Source organism: Biomphalaria glabrata, chromosome 18 (genome assembly GCF_947242115.1).
Source record: "Biomphalaria glabrata chromosome 18, xgBioGlab47.1, whole genome shotgun sequence".
Lineage (NCBI taxonomy): Eukaryota > Metazoa > Mollusca > Gastropoda > Planorbidae > Biomphalaria > Biomphalaria glabrata.
In genome coordinates, this window is record NC_074728.1 from 9,810,280 (window position 1) to 9,824,205 (window position 13,926).

The 13,926-nt window shown below is 43.2% G+C and overlaps 1 protein-coding gene across 8 annotated transcripts in view; it reads left to right on the forward strand.

Moving 5' to 3' along the window:
* Positions 1 to 13,926, forward strand: part of LOC106076382 (uncharacterized) — a 275,905-nt gene that overhangs the window by 125,429 nt on the left and 136,550 nt on the right. Inside the window, exon 1 of one of the 8 annotated variants that reach the window (XM_056017283.1) lies at positions 13,143 to 13,744. The exons of the other annotated variants lie outside the window; for them this stretch is intronic. The gene's annotated coding sequence lies outside the window, so the exon portion shown is untranslated. Of the gene's footprint in view, positions 1 to 13,142; positions 13,745 to 13,926 lie in introns of those variants that run through there. 8 annotated transcript variants of the gene reach the window in all.

Genomic DNA, 13,926 nt, shown 5'->3' on the forward strand with positions numbered 1-13,926 from the left:
TTTGTGTGTGTTGGGGGGGGGGGGAGGAATTAAATGAAAAAATTATTAAGAATGTGATTTTGTTTTATTCATCTTTGTTGCCAATAATTCGGAATAAAGAATAAATTATTAATATTTCATTATTTTAACCACCAGTAGTTGGGCGGATAGTGATAACCCGTACTGGGCATGTAATGTACTTGCAAAGCTTAAATGTATAATGACGTAATCAAATGAAGTGCTGTATATTAATCTCTAACCCACCGCTTTTGTGACGTAATGTAGAGACGCCTTGAAATATTCGACTTTGGCAATTTATGTTCGATACCAACGATAAGTTTATAGAGAAGCGAGGCTTGTAACGAATATTCACATTCGACTAGAAAACAAAACAAAAAAAAAATTAAAACACTGCCATCGGAGCACTCATATCCCGCGTCTCTTTCTTTCAGGCCAAATAAACAAATAATCAAGAACAACCTAAAAAACAAACAAAAAGATACACAGATGGTGGCTTTTTTCTTGTTTCACTAGAAGCTCCTATGTTTAAAGTCATAAGTAATAGTCTATAGGTTTTATAAATGTATATTACAAAAACAAAAGTGCCATTTAGTTTGGAATGGATTGTGTTAATGAGCCAAGAAAACCAATGATTTAGTCGAGGTTAAGTCTCTAATAGCAGGCATGACTGAACACGCGTAAGTCGCAAATTATCTTCTTGAAAGAACAACTGTGATAAGAGGCTATTGAAATTCGCAAGACGCTTTCGCGCTCTCACGTAAGTACCTTTTTGGCACGTTGGACCATCTCCCAATACACCACATACCATTGGCCGTCGGTCAAAGCCAATCAACGCTTTTGAAAGTCAATACTCCATTGGTGATATCAGACCACAGCCCATTTAGTCCACACGTCATTGGTCACACCAGACCATAGCCCATTAGTCCACACTTCATTGGTCAAATTAGACCATCGCCCCCACCCCCTCGAAAAACCTCACATATAATTGGTCAAGGTGTACACCTAACTAGTAATAATATGCCCCCCCCCCAACCCTCCCTTTGTTTGCCCTAAAGACAGAAGTTCAGTGGTTGGGTGTATACGAAAAAAAAAAAAAAACTTTCTCAAGAGAATAATAAGCCTAGCACTGTGCCCATTCCAGGCGTCGTCTCTGAAGGAATTTAACAATAACTTTCCTTCACGACGAGCTGTACAATAACACTAAAGATGTGTACATGTGATATGCAAATGTCAGCAAGGAAAACAACTTTCAATGTCAATATAACGTCACAGTCTGTCAGTCAGTGCCATCTCTGAGAAGCTAAGTTCCATTCAAGAACGTCTCTAACGAAATCCAGATTCCGTCTTCTCGGACAAACCTCTCCCCGCAACCCCGCAACCCCGCCTTGTGACCCCGCCCTTTGACCACACACGCCCCTGCCTTCCCAGCTGAGCTCCTTGGGACATCATAAACCAATCAGAAACTGTGGTGCTCGCCCCGTGCTTTTCTGTTGTGTTCAAATTAAGCCCCCCTCACGACCTTGACCACTGGGTCTCTTCTCCGACTGGCCAGCGGTCCACCACGCGTCGCACTTTTTTTCTTTCTTCTTCTTTTTGGCCGAATTCGTATGGGTGTATGTAGCGCTGGCTGTATGTCACTGAACATAGACATGCTTTAAGCTGACGTGGCATCCCCACAACGAGACAACGGCCAGATATTTCTCGCGGCCGAGGGACTTAAAGATTGCCTCTAATAAGCATCTTGCTTCGCGGGCACACGCGTTTCTCAAAATTATGCAACAAGTTATTTTCCCCGTTAAAATATTATCACAAAATGAATTCCATTTGATGGGGTCTGTCTAATCTGTGCATAATCGCAACCGATTTGTGTGTATGATCGCAGCTGATTTGTGTATATTATTGCAAAAGTTTCTCGGCTAGCTGACCTCACCTTCGCTGTGTCTCAATGGAGACAATACAATATATGCCCAAATTATTTGATGAATTCTTTCTTTTGTTTACGGTTCAACCTACTTTTAGAAAGTCTTTTACATGTATCGTTTTGGTCTCGGTAACGCTTAGACAACTTGAGTTCGCTTCTGTGTTTTTCATTTAAGGAAGTTTTTTTTTTGTTTTTTTAAGGCTACTAAAAATAGACTTTCCTCCGGTATATCCCTGCGTACCGCTTCACAATTTCTCCAACATTTCAAAACGTTAGGATGTGAACCTCAGCGTCTCCGTCCTATCCCATTTCATTTTTTTGACCATTACAACTCCCCTCCCGGCCCTTTTTCTCCTTACACCGTGTTGTTATCTTATATGTTCTTATAAACCTGGCATGCCACATGGATAGCTTGCTTACTTGGAACTCTCTCAGGACGATTAATCTTTTAGAAACCAGAACCGCACACCAGTTTCTCTTTATTTCTTTGATTTGGTGTACCCCTTCAAATTATGTGTACAGCGCCATTACTAATTGTATGATGGTAATAGATCTCACCAGAGAAATATTATCTTGATCTTAAAACTTAGACTTGGGTTCTTTTCCCGCCGTTTGGCATTTCTGGCTTAAAGATACTCTCTAACTATGACACATTCTGAATTTAAGTAGACTACATGCATTGTTGAACACACCAGATCTGAGTTGTTGTTTTTTACTCCGAGCGGAGCATGGGACAGCAACAGCACTTCGCCACTGGAATTTGACCCATTGTTCCTCAGCTGGGTCCATGTCCATCCTGCCGTCTCTGTCACTTGGTCGACCGATCGTTTATTTTGGTCTTCCGGCCTGTTTCTTTCCCTATGGGTTCCAGTGTAGGGCCTGTTTTGCAAAATGCGTTTTTTTTTTTCGCAAGGTGTGCCGGGTGCTAGTGTTTGCAGATTTTTTTATTGATGCAGGTGTTTGCTGGATGTAGGTGTTTGCTGAGTGCTGGTGTTTGTTGGCTGTAGGTGTTTGCTGAGTGCTGGTGTTTGTTGGCTGCAGGTGTTTGTTGGCTGCAGATGTTTGTTGGCTGCAGGTGTTTGCTGGATGTAGGTGTTTGCTGAGTGCTGGTGTTTGTTGGCTGCAGGTGTTTGCTGGATGTAGGTGTTTGCTGAGTGCTAGTGTTTGTTGGCTGCAGGTGTTTGCTGGATGTAGGTGTTTGCTGAGTGCTGGTGTTTGTTGGCTGCAGGTGTTTGTTGGCTGCAGGTGTTTGTTGGCTGCAGGTGTTTGTTGGCTGCAGGTGTTTGTTGGCTGCAGTTGTTTGCTGGATGTAGGTGTTTGCTGAGTGCTGGTGTTTGTTGGCTGCAGGTGTTTGCTGAGTGCTGGTGTTTGTTGGCTGCAGGTGTTTGTTGGCTGCAGGTGTTTGTTGGCTGCAGGTGTTTGTTGGCTGCAGGTGTTTGCTGGATGTAGGTGTTTGCTGAGTGCTGGTGTTTGTTGGCTGCAGGTGTTTGCTGAGTGCTGGTGTTTGTTGGCTGCAGGTGTTTGCTGGATGTAGGTGTTTGCTGAGTGCTGGTGTTTGTTGGCTGCAGGTGTTTGCTGGATGTAGGTGTTTGCTGAGTGCTAGTGTTTGTTGGCTGCAGGTGTTTGCTGGATGTAGGTGTTTGCTGAGTGCTGGTGTTTGTTGGCTGCAGGTGTTTGTTGGCTGCAGGTGTTTGTTGGCTGCAGGTGTTTGTTGGCTGCAGGTGTTTGTTGGCTGCAGGTGTTTGCTGGATGTAGGTGTTTGCTGAGTGCTGGTGTTTGTTGGCTGCAGGTGTTTGCTGAGTGCTGGTGTTTGTTGGCTGCAGGTGTTTGCTGGATGTAGGTGTTTGCTGAGTGCTGGTGTTTGTTGGCTGCAGGTGTTTGTTGGATGCAGGTGTTTGCTGGGTACAGGTGTTTGTTGGCTGCAGCTGTTTGCTGATGTAGTTTTTTTTTGCTGGATGCAGGTATTTGCTCGGTGCTGGTGCTTGTTGACTGCATGTGTTTGTTGGCTGCAGGTGTTTGCTGGATGCAGGTGTTTGCTGGGTGCAGGTATTTGCTGGGTACAGGTGTTTGCTGAGTGCTGGTGTTTGTTGGCTGCAGGTGTTTGTTGGCTGCAGGTGTTTGTTGGCTGCAGGTGTTTGTTGGCTGCAGGTGTTTGCTGGATGTAGGTGTTTGCTGAGTGCTGGTGTTTGTTGGCTGCAGGTGTTTGCTGAGTGCTGGTGTTTGTTGGCTGCAGGTGTTTGCTGGATGTAGGTGTTTGCTGAGTGCTGGTGTTTGTTGGCTGCAGGTGTTTGTTGGATGCAGGTGTTTGCTGGGTACAGGTGTTTGTTGGCTGCAGCTGTTTGCTGATGTAGATTTTTTTTTTGCTGGATGCAGGTATTTGCTCGGTGCTGGTGCTTGTTGACTGCATGTGTTTGTTGGCTGCAGGTGTTTGCTGGATGCAGGTGTTTGCTGGGTGCAGGTATTTGCTGGGTACAGGTGTTTGTTGGCTGCAGCTGTTTGCTGGATGTAGTTTTTTTTGCTTGGTGCAGGTATTTGCTCGGTGCTGGTGCTTGTTGACTGTATGTGTTTGTTGGCTGCAGGTGTTTGCTGGCTCCAGCTGTTTGCAGGTGTTTGCTGAATGCAGATGTTTGCTGGGTGCAGGTGTTTCTGGGTGCATGTGTTTGCTGGGTGCAGGTGTTTGCTGGGTGCAGGTGTTTGCTGGGTGCATGTGTTTGCTGGGTGCAGGTGTTTGCTGGGTGCAGGTGTTTGTTGGTTGCATGTGTTTGCTGGGTGCAGATGTTTCTGGTAAAAAAATCACTTAGTTTTGAAATTGTCTAAATAGTTTGGACAATTTTCTACTCAAATCAATTCTACTATGGAATTAAAAATACAATTCTTCTTCTGACATCCTGGAGTCCATTATGTGAAGAAGACACATTTCATGAAAACTAATAATGAGGTACTCTCTCTAAGATTGGAAGCCGGAAGGAGACGATGCTTCAGGGGGAAAAAAAAGCTTAATTAATAAAGAGGCATGAGTGTGACTTTTATGACATTTGACCTTCATGACTTTTGCTTAAAAGATGACAGCGATGACGCACGTCAGTAAAAAAAAAATAAATGATAAAACCTTTCACCTGTGTATCATCGGCTCTGCGACCTCTACCTCCCCCATACCCTCTTCAAATCATACACCCGTAACACGGATATTATTCATAATTTAAAAAGTATAAATGGCAGTGTCAATGATGTATATATCATCACAATAATAATAATGGCAATGTCTTCGATTCCAAAGATTCAGTTTGAGTGCAGTGGTTCGCGTGTCTACACATTCATATATGTAGCCTTTTCTTGTACCGAAATATTAATAACATTTTAAGAAAGCACAAAGTCTGTTGGTGATAATCCAAATCTCTCCCCCCCCCTTCCACACTCCAGTAACACACTTAGTTGTGGTGTGAGAAAATAATGTGTGTATATAGGGGGGGGGTAATGGGCTGTAACATCTTAATCTTCTTACGTTTTGAGTGTCGCTCGCCCTACTTTTCGCCCAATTTGGTGTTGCCCTAATCCAACTAGTCGCCAAGTGCAGGTTAGGTTATAATGAAACACGTAGACTCATTCAGGTGTCACTTACAAATGGTCATACAAAAGCTGTGTGATTTCAACCGTTTTGGGATAAAGTTCCCCTTTCAGACCTTGTGGTCTATAGGGCAGATGATGTGAAGGTCATCTTTTTTTCTGTGGCCTACGGTTAACGAGGGTGCAATGTGGACAGCACAGCGACCAACCGCCTTTACTTTACAGATGACATGACAGTAGAGCTTGTTGGACTCAGAGGCGGACTTCCGAAATTAAAAATCCCAGTCTTCACTGGGATTCGAACCCGGTACCTACGGTTAAATAGACGAGCGCTTTACCGTCAAGCTACCAGATAAAGTTCTATATTTTTATTGGGGTTTAATCCGCGGGGCAACATGACCTTTCACCAACCCAGGATTAAACGAAGAACGACCAGGCCTTACGTTCAAAGTTTAAGTGGAAACGTGTGACTTCTCTCCCTTGCCTGACCCGGGTCAAACCGGGGTCACGTGTATATATTCCAATAGACCTTTTTTTTTTTAACTACTGCACTGTTGCGACCGATCAATTGTTCTAATTCCTTAGCCACTGAATGGGCTCCCCCCCCCCTTTTTCTCTCTCTCACACACACACAACCACACATACAAAAACTTCACACATTTAGACCGACCTCCCATCACCCTGCAGTTAGAGCACACACAGACAGACACACGGCGAGCCGCAGTGGAGCAGCAAGGTCGTCTCGCCCCGCTTAACCCCACTTCTTTCCTCGTCCCCCCCCCCCTCCCTCTAGTTATGTATGTTAAACTCGTCTCACAGTGACACACACACACACACGCACGCACGCACATTTCCCCCACATTAAAAGTCTGTGTCTAGCTAAACCATCTTAAACACTATTTCGTATTATTAGGTAGACTTTCAAAGCCTAGGGGGATGGGGGAGAGAACTCTGACGAGATGTAACGGACCGAAGAAGAGTGTTTTTTTTGTTTTTGTTCTCACTTTGCCGTGGTGGTGGGCGGAGCTATGCAAATTTTAGTCTACACTGTTCTTGCCAAGGTGTAGTAACTGTTTCCTTCAGGTGACCCCCCCCCCCCCCATTTGCACCTCCCGCCTCCAGTTGGTTTGTATGTGTAACACCAGTTTCTAAATTTAGATTGCATGCAATTAATTACGTAGGGACTTAAGAAGTGATAGCAGTGCAAAGAGCTTATGGAAAAAAAAATATCCACTGAGACAGCGGCGATGACCTGGTAGGAAATGACATGGGCGGAACGCCTAAAAAAAAAGAGTAATAGCACTATGCTCCCCCCACCCTCCCACTTCTCTTAATGTGAACAATCTGGACTGTCGCATTTCAGTTTGGTATCCAATCGCTGTCAAAGTCATGTCAAACTTTGGAACATTCTTCAGTCCGTCACCCATGCTATAGCAAAGTGACCACATCCTGTGGCAGAGACAAAAGAGAAGCTTGTGACGTTATTACATCAAAATTTTGTGCGTGCGTGTGTGCGCGTGTCTGAGAGTGTGGTTAGCTTTCAAAGTTTTCCAAACTAGAGATTTGTCATTCTACTACAACTCTTCTTCATTCAAGTCATTGGCGTACTTGTAGTCGGGTTGACAGATTCAGATAACTAGTATAAGAAGAACTGTAGGCTACAAACGTTTCCACATCAGGCAGCTCTCGGAAAAGTTCTGGGGTTAGTTTGGGCTACTTTGACGTCATTAGAAGTGTTCAGCATTCTCTGGACACCCAACTAGGGCTATGTTTGGCTCGTTTCTGTTTTCTTCAGCGAGACCAGACCCCACTTCTCGTCAACATTGCACTTCTGCTGGCTCAAGTCCGTCATGCCTCAAGTCCGTCATGCCTCAAGTCCGTCATGCCTAAGTCCGTCATGCCTCAAGTTCAAGCCTCAATCCTGTCAAGCCTCAATCCTGACAAGCCTCAATCCTGTCAAGCCTCAAGTCAGATTTTATTCTTCCATAATTTAGACTGCGAAGAACCGATATTTGGATTGACGGACTACACTAATATGCCCTTTACCTCTTAAAAATAATCAGCGGACAAATGCCTTCGCCCAGGGCGAATCGAGGAAAATGTATTTCTCCCCCTCTCGTACTAATGGTATTTCTTCTGGCGATCAGGAATCTCGGACATACCACCAAATGTTGGAATTCATACTGTTTAGCCAGTACTATGTGCTAATGCCCTCTTCGATAGGCTATGCTGACTATAACAAACAGATTAAGACTATACGTTGGCGGATATAATCAAGTAGACATTAATAGCAGTCGTTTGTTTTGTTAAGTGGCAATGCAATACTTGTGCATGTGTGTGTGTGCGTGTGTGTTATCTATCCATAAATATCATTGATCTCTGCACCCTTCCCCAAAATATCCCTCTTTTCCACCTCTCATAATTTCCCCCCCGGCTTTAACCCCCCCCCCCCCGCTGTGGAGTTTCTTTTAAGGTAGTTTTGCACTGGCGCTGTGGAAGTCCATAAAACAGTCACATTCACCGCCTGGCCCAGTAGCTACAAGAGTTGCAGGTGTTGCCTAGGTTACTAACACCGACTTTCAGCGACCAGTCGTCGTAGAGCACATGGGGCTGGGAGACTAAATGGAGATCACCAAAGTGAGGGGGGGGGGGGGGAGGTTGAGGACCAGCTGAAGATGGACTTAAGTCTCCTGTCCTAAGCAAAACGAAAGGTTCGCGTTCTCCTTACCTCATATTGTGTCATTTAACTCTTTATCTCCGTAATTATTTTCCACGTTCTGGCAGAATTGTTCATTTTTCGCATTGTACATTCTACCCTGTTATAATTAAAACATTACGTTTGGTATAGAATTATAAGAGAATGCATGCTCTTTTTGTATAACACAAGTTAAAGTTTATAAAACCAAAAGTTAATTTTACAAATGGGGTTAAATTATTAACGAGGGTATATTTAATTAGGAAAGAAAGAGTTAAAAAAAAAAGATCTTTTACTATCTAGTTTTTTCAATAAATGAAGTGAAGTGTCGAAAGGTTGGCTGCACGTTTTGAAGATTTGAATACATAGATTGCTGTTCACTACATCGCGATCTGGCCGCTGGTCGTTAGTCACGTGTCCAATTAGCCTTGCACACAAATTAAAGAGACTAAAAGAAATAGATCGAAAGTTTAATTTATGCACATTGGAAAAAGTAGCATGAAGATGAGCGTAGCCGGAAAGCATGAGCGCTTGCAAGTCTACTCACGCCGTTGTATTGGACACGATTTCTGATCTAAATAACGACCTTAGTGGTCGTGTCTCCAGTAGTCCACTCACTAAGTAACGACCTTACTGGTAGTGTCTTCAGTGGTCACTCACTAAATAACGACCTTACTGGCAGTGTCTCCAGTAGTCCACTCACTAAGTAACGACCTTATTGGTAGTGTCTCCAGTTGTCCACACACTAAATAACGACCTTACTGGTCATGTCTCCAGTGGTCCACTCATTAAGTAACACAACCTTACTGGTAGTGTCTCCAGTGGTCCACTCACTAAGTAACGACCTTACTGGTCGTGTCTTCAGTAGTCCAGTCACTAAGTAACGACCTTACTGGTCGTGTCTTCAGTAGTCCAGTCACTAAATAACGACCTTACTGGTGGTGTCTCCAGTGGTCCACTCACTAAGTAACGACCTTACTGGTAGTGTCTCCAGTGGTCCACTCACTAAATAACGACCTTACTGGTAGTGTCTCCAGTGGTCCACTCACTAAGTAACGACCTTACTGGTAGTGTCTCCAGTAGTCCACTCACTAAGTAACAACCTTACTGGTAGTGTCTCCAGTGGTCCACTCATTTGAGTTACTGTATCCTCGAGGCGGAAACTGCATCCTGGTGTATACTGTATCCTGGAGACTAAAGCATTCTGGGTAATTATCTCGCAATCAAGTCACGTGAACACCGTATCATGGAGTCAAAACTTGTCACAGTTTTTGCCATAACATCTTCTGCGGCGACTTCTCATCCTTTATATGACACTTGTCATTTTCAGGAATTTTCAATATATATATATATTATATATATAGACTCTCTGTATATAACAGTTCTGATGATGAGTGTGAAGCTCGAGTGGAGGTGTGAGGGGGGAACAAAGAGGGGGGGGGGAGAGAGACTGCAGACGATATTGAAGCATGCTATGCTACACTGACTTTAGAGTCCTATTGGTGTAGTCAAGCATGTCAGTCTAGACTAGGAGAGACTAAATGTACACACACAACACCTATGCATATTACTTGTCTGAGAGAAAAAAATGTGGGCGGGGGCTCCGCAGAAAAAAAAAAGGGGGGGGAATCTAGTGCCATTTCCATACAATATATTTTATCATTAAGACAATCACCCCCCTTAACTCCCCTTTTTTTTAAAACTGATCTACTTACCTTCAGCTGACGTCCTGCCTCCCACCCCCTTGCCTGGGTCGCATCCGTCGCCCCTTTCTTGCAGGTGTAGAAAGGTGTCAGTACAAGTCCCAGTTGTGTGACACAACACACCTTGAAGTCAGACCTTCCGCCTAGTAGTCTAAAAATAGTCTCGTGGCTTTAAGAGTGCACGGACATGACCTCTGCCTGTCTCTCCTTGGCAGAAGTGGAAATAAAGATGCACCCGCGGACGGAGTGATACGAATATTCTTGGTGGGGGGTGGGGGATTCACCACTCACCCTCATCCCGCTTATACTGAAGACAAACCAGTGGCGACACCTGGCCTTGAGGGAGAGAGGAAAAAGACATAGAAAGGCGGGGGGGGGGGGGGCTGGGCGGTCTCAGAGTAGGCTTGAGCGATACATAAAATGATAAATTCGTACCAGGGTTAAGCAGGTCTAATTGTAAAGCACCAGGGTCGCCAAATGAGGGTCTCCAGTTTCAAGCGTTGTTGATGCTTACAGCTCAGATAAGAATTTCGGGACGCCTTTAATTAATGCTACTTAGCATTTTGAAAAGTCGATTGGTTGATATGTTCAATAATAATGTGACCTTATCGCCATCTCGAGCTCGGTTTCAAGTTGACCAGGGCTAGGATAACGGTTAGGGCTGTCCAGGAATGTCCACGGAAGCTCCAAAGTTAAGGCTTTCATCTCTTGACGGACAAACAAAGTCCGACCCTATCCATCCAGGCTTTTCTACAGTTCGCTTTAGTTCGTTATAACAAAACATCATTTCTTATACTGCCTTTGTGTGTGACCAGTAACGCCAAACTTATGGCCCACATCCGACCTGTGGCGTAGTGCTCTTCGGCCCCTTGTGACGTCCAGCCTGCATAATGTGAACGGTATAGACTCGGTTCCATTAGGGTCAAGGATTTTTTTTTTGTGTGTGCTCATACTATTAGTGACACTAAATTATACCTATTTGACCAGCGGTGATGTCACAACTATGACGCGAAAACGAGCTATCGGTCTAAACTGACCACGGGCTGTGACGTGGCTGGTAAGCGCTCAGGTCTACTTTAACGATTGGTCTAGCACTAACACCCCACACTCTGCGCCCATCCCCACCCCCACCAATTGGCCGACAATGTTTTGTCATGTTCTCACACCACTGTCTTTGAGATTGATAGTAATAATAACAATGGTGAAATACAAACAAAATAGTGACAACAGTAAGAACAGTGACAACAGTGATAACAGTGGTAACAATGACAACAGTGACAACGGTGACATGAGTGACATTGAACTGATTTTATGAAATAATCTTACGTTAGTGTCGTCTTCGTAGAAGGCAGTAACAATGTTACTCTGCACGTACAATAGCACCATTTATTATTGGCATCCTTATCTTGTTGTCCTTTCTTTTTCTCTTTCTTTTGATTCATTATTTCTTTCTTTTGATTCATTCTTCCTTTTGATACTTTCTTCCTTTTGATACATTCTTTCTTTCTTTTGATTCTTTTTATTCATTTGATTCTTTCTTTCTTTTGATTTCTTCTTTCATTTGATTCTTTCTTTCTTTTGATACTTTCTTCCTTTTGATACTTTCTTTCTTTTGATACTTTTTATTCAGTTGATTCTCTCTTTCTTTCTTTTGAATCTTTCCTATATTTCTTAGCCCTTGGAATGTTAGAAACTGTTAATGGATCTGATAGAGAGTACTTCTGTTTGAAAGCAATTCCTTCTGGCTGGTGCATTGTATACAGTCATATCAAGAAGTCTTGTCCCATACAACGAGGGCATCAGGCTGGCACGGAATATTTGATCACAATAACAACTGTCTCCCTAACAACAGGAGAAGCCATTCAACCGTGACCAGACTTGCTATGAATAATTTTGTCGCAGGCAAGCAAGTAGATGCTAAAAGACATCATCTTTCTCTCCCTCCTTTGTGCCCTATCGGACTGTTGGTTCTAAAATATAACATTGATAGGTCTTTGTTTTGGGGGGTAGAGGACACTTTAGTTAATCACAGAACTGCTGATATGACAATCCGAAGATCCAGTTAATCAAATTGTTAATTATTGTCTAGCGTGGAAGTGGATCGCGTGACTACTTCTGTATACTAGGATATCACGTGGCCTGTACAATCAACAATCTTAAAACTGCTAGTGCATGTCAATTAATTCATCCAATGTCGCTTCGAAACTCCGGCTCTGGAGTTTCGTTATTGATTACGGGGTTTGAACCCGTGGTGGTTGCGTCAAATTTATCAAGCACCAATCAAATGACGTACAATGTATCGTTATGGTGGTATCGCCAAGATAAAAGAAAAAGACTATTTTATTTTTATTAAATTTGAAAAGACCGCAAAAGTAAAAAAAAAATCAAAAAATCGTTAGAAGTTTGTGATTGGAATGAGAGATGCATGCATGATAAAATCTCTCCCCCCCCCCATCTCCCGCTGCAAGGCCGTGGTCCAGTGAATGCTAAATACTTAAGCGGACAACACAGGACAGGTGTTGGTATTAAGGAGATAGATCTAAAGTGTTCTCCAGAGGAGCGGATGTGAAGCTATAGCAGATAGGTCGTGGTGGCTTAGTGGATAGTGCAGTCATCTGTTGTTCCGAGTGCATGAGTTCAAACCCCGTTGAAAGCCTTTTGACTTCACTTTCTTTCTATTTCAACGACTAAATATCTGAAAATACAAGAAGAAAAGACAAGATCTGGGACGATTTCAAACTAGATTTCACTTCACTTCAAAACTTGTGCATGTCATACACTTAACAGACGTGGTCGTCTTCAGCTTCCAATGTCAACTGACTTTCATCATTCGTTCAAGCCCATAGTCTGCGATAGTCTAACGCACGATTACACCAGAAACTATTCAGCCAATATGCACATGCAAACACAGTCCGTAATAATTATAATAACAGTTTAATTAATTTCAATTCTACGAGCTCTCAATTTTCTTTTACACTAGATTTCTGGTTATCCTCCTGTTTCAATAGGCCTTATATGGAGATACAACAGAAAGTCAAACTCCAAGGAAACCCATTCGTCCAGTGTTTTTTTTTTCATACTCAAGTATACGTTTCACTTTGTACTGAACAGACTGTTACACTAAGACCTATATGACTTCACTTAATAATATGTTTCCTTTTTCTTTTAGAGCTGGGAGTGATGAGGTCAGTATAATTACATAACCAACTCTTCCCCCCCCCCCCCCTTTCCCGGCATGCACAGTTTAATATCGAAAGTGTAACAAACGAGGCGAGCGACTTGGCCAATTTTTGCCTGCTTAGTCAGACTTGACTGTTTAAGAATACTCCCCCCCCCCCTCGCTACCGTCCTCGGATTTTGATGTGTGCCATTTTTAAAAAGTAGCATTGCATATATTGTGTTAGTCGACTGGTACATGATCGCGGATGTGTGTGTGTGTGTGTGTGTGTGTGTTGAGTTGGCGCACTAAATTGTCTACAGGTAGTAATGGCGTCAGACTATTGAATACATATATACCGTCGTCTATAAAAGTGACTATATTTTATACAGCGATTGCCTGCATACATGCATGTGTGTGCGCGCATCTGTGTATGTATGTGTCTGACTGTGACCACACACACACACACGCAAGGCAGACATGTATTGAGCCTGGGCCAGTCATATTGGTACAATACGGTATGGATTATTATAACTCTTACAGTCACCGACACTTACTCGTTGAGACAGGAGAGGGACAAGCTAGGGAGGCAGTAACACGAGGGCTGTTATTACGTTATACTATTTAGTGAGGAGACGTTGATTCAATAACACGTCGGGATAGTAATACATGGCATTGCTAGGGACTGCTTTTACATTCACAATGTAAGTAACACAAACATAAGCAATAACAGTCTATTAGGTTAAAGGTTAGAACATATAAAAGCTAATTGAAAGTGAACCGTGTCCTACTAAGTCGACTAATGAGTACATATTAAAAACTATTTTTAATGCTTATAGTTTGGATTGCGTTGATTAATTATTGAGCTATTGTCTGCCTACGTGTT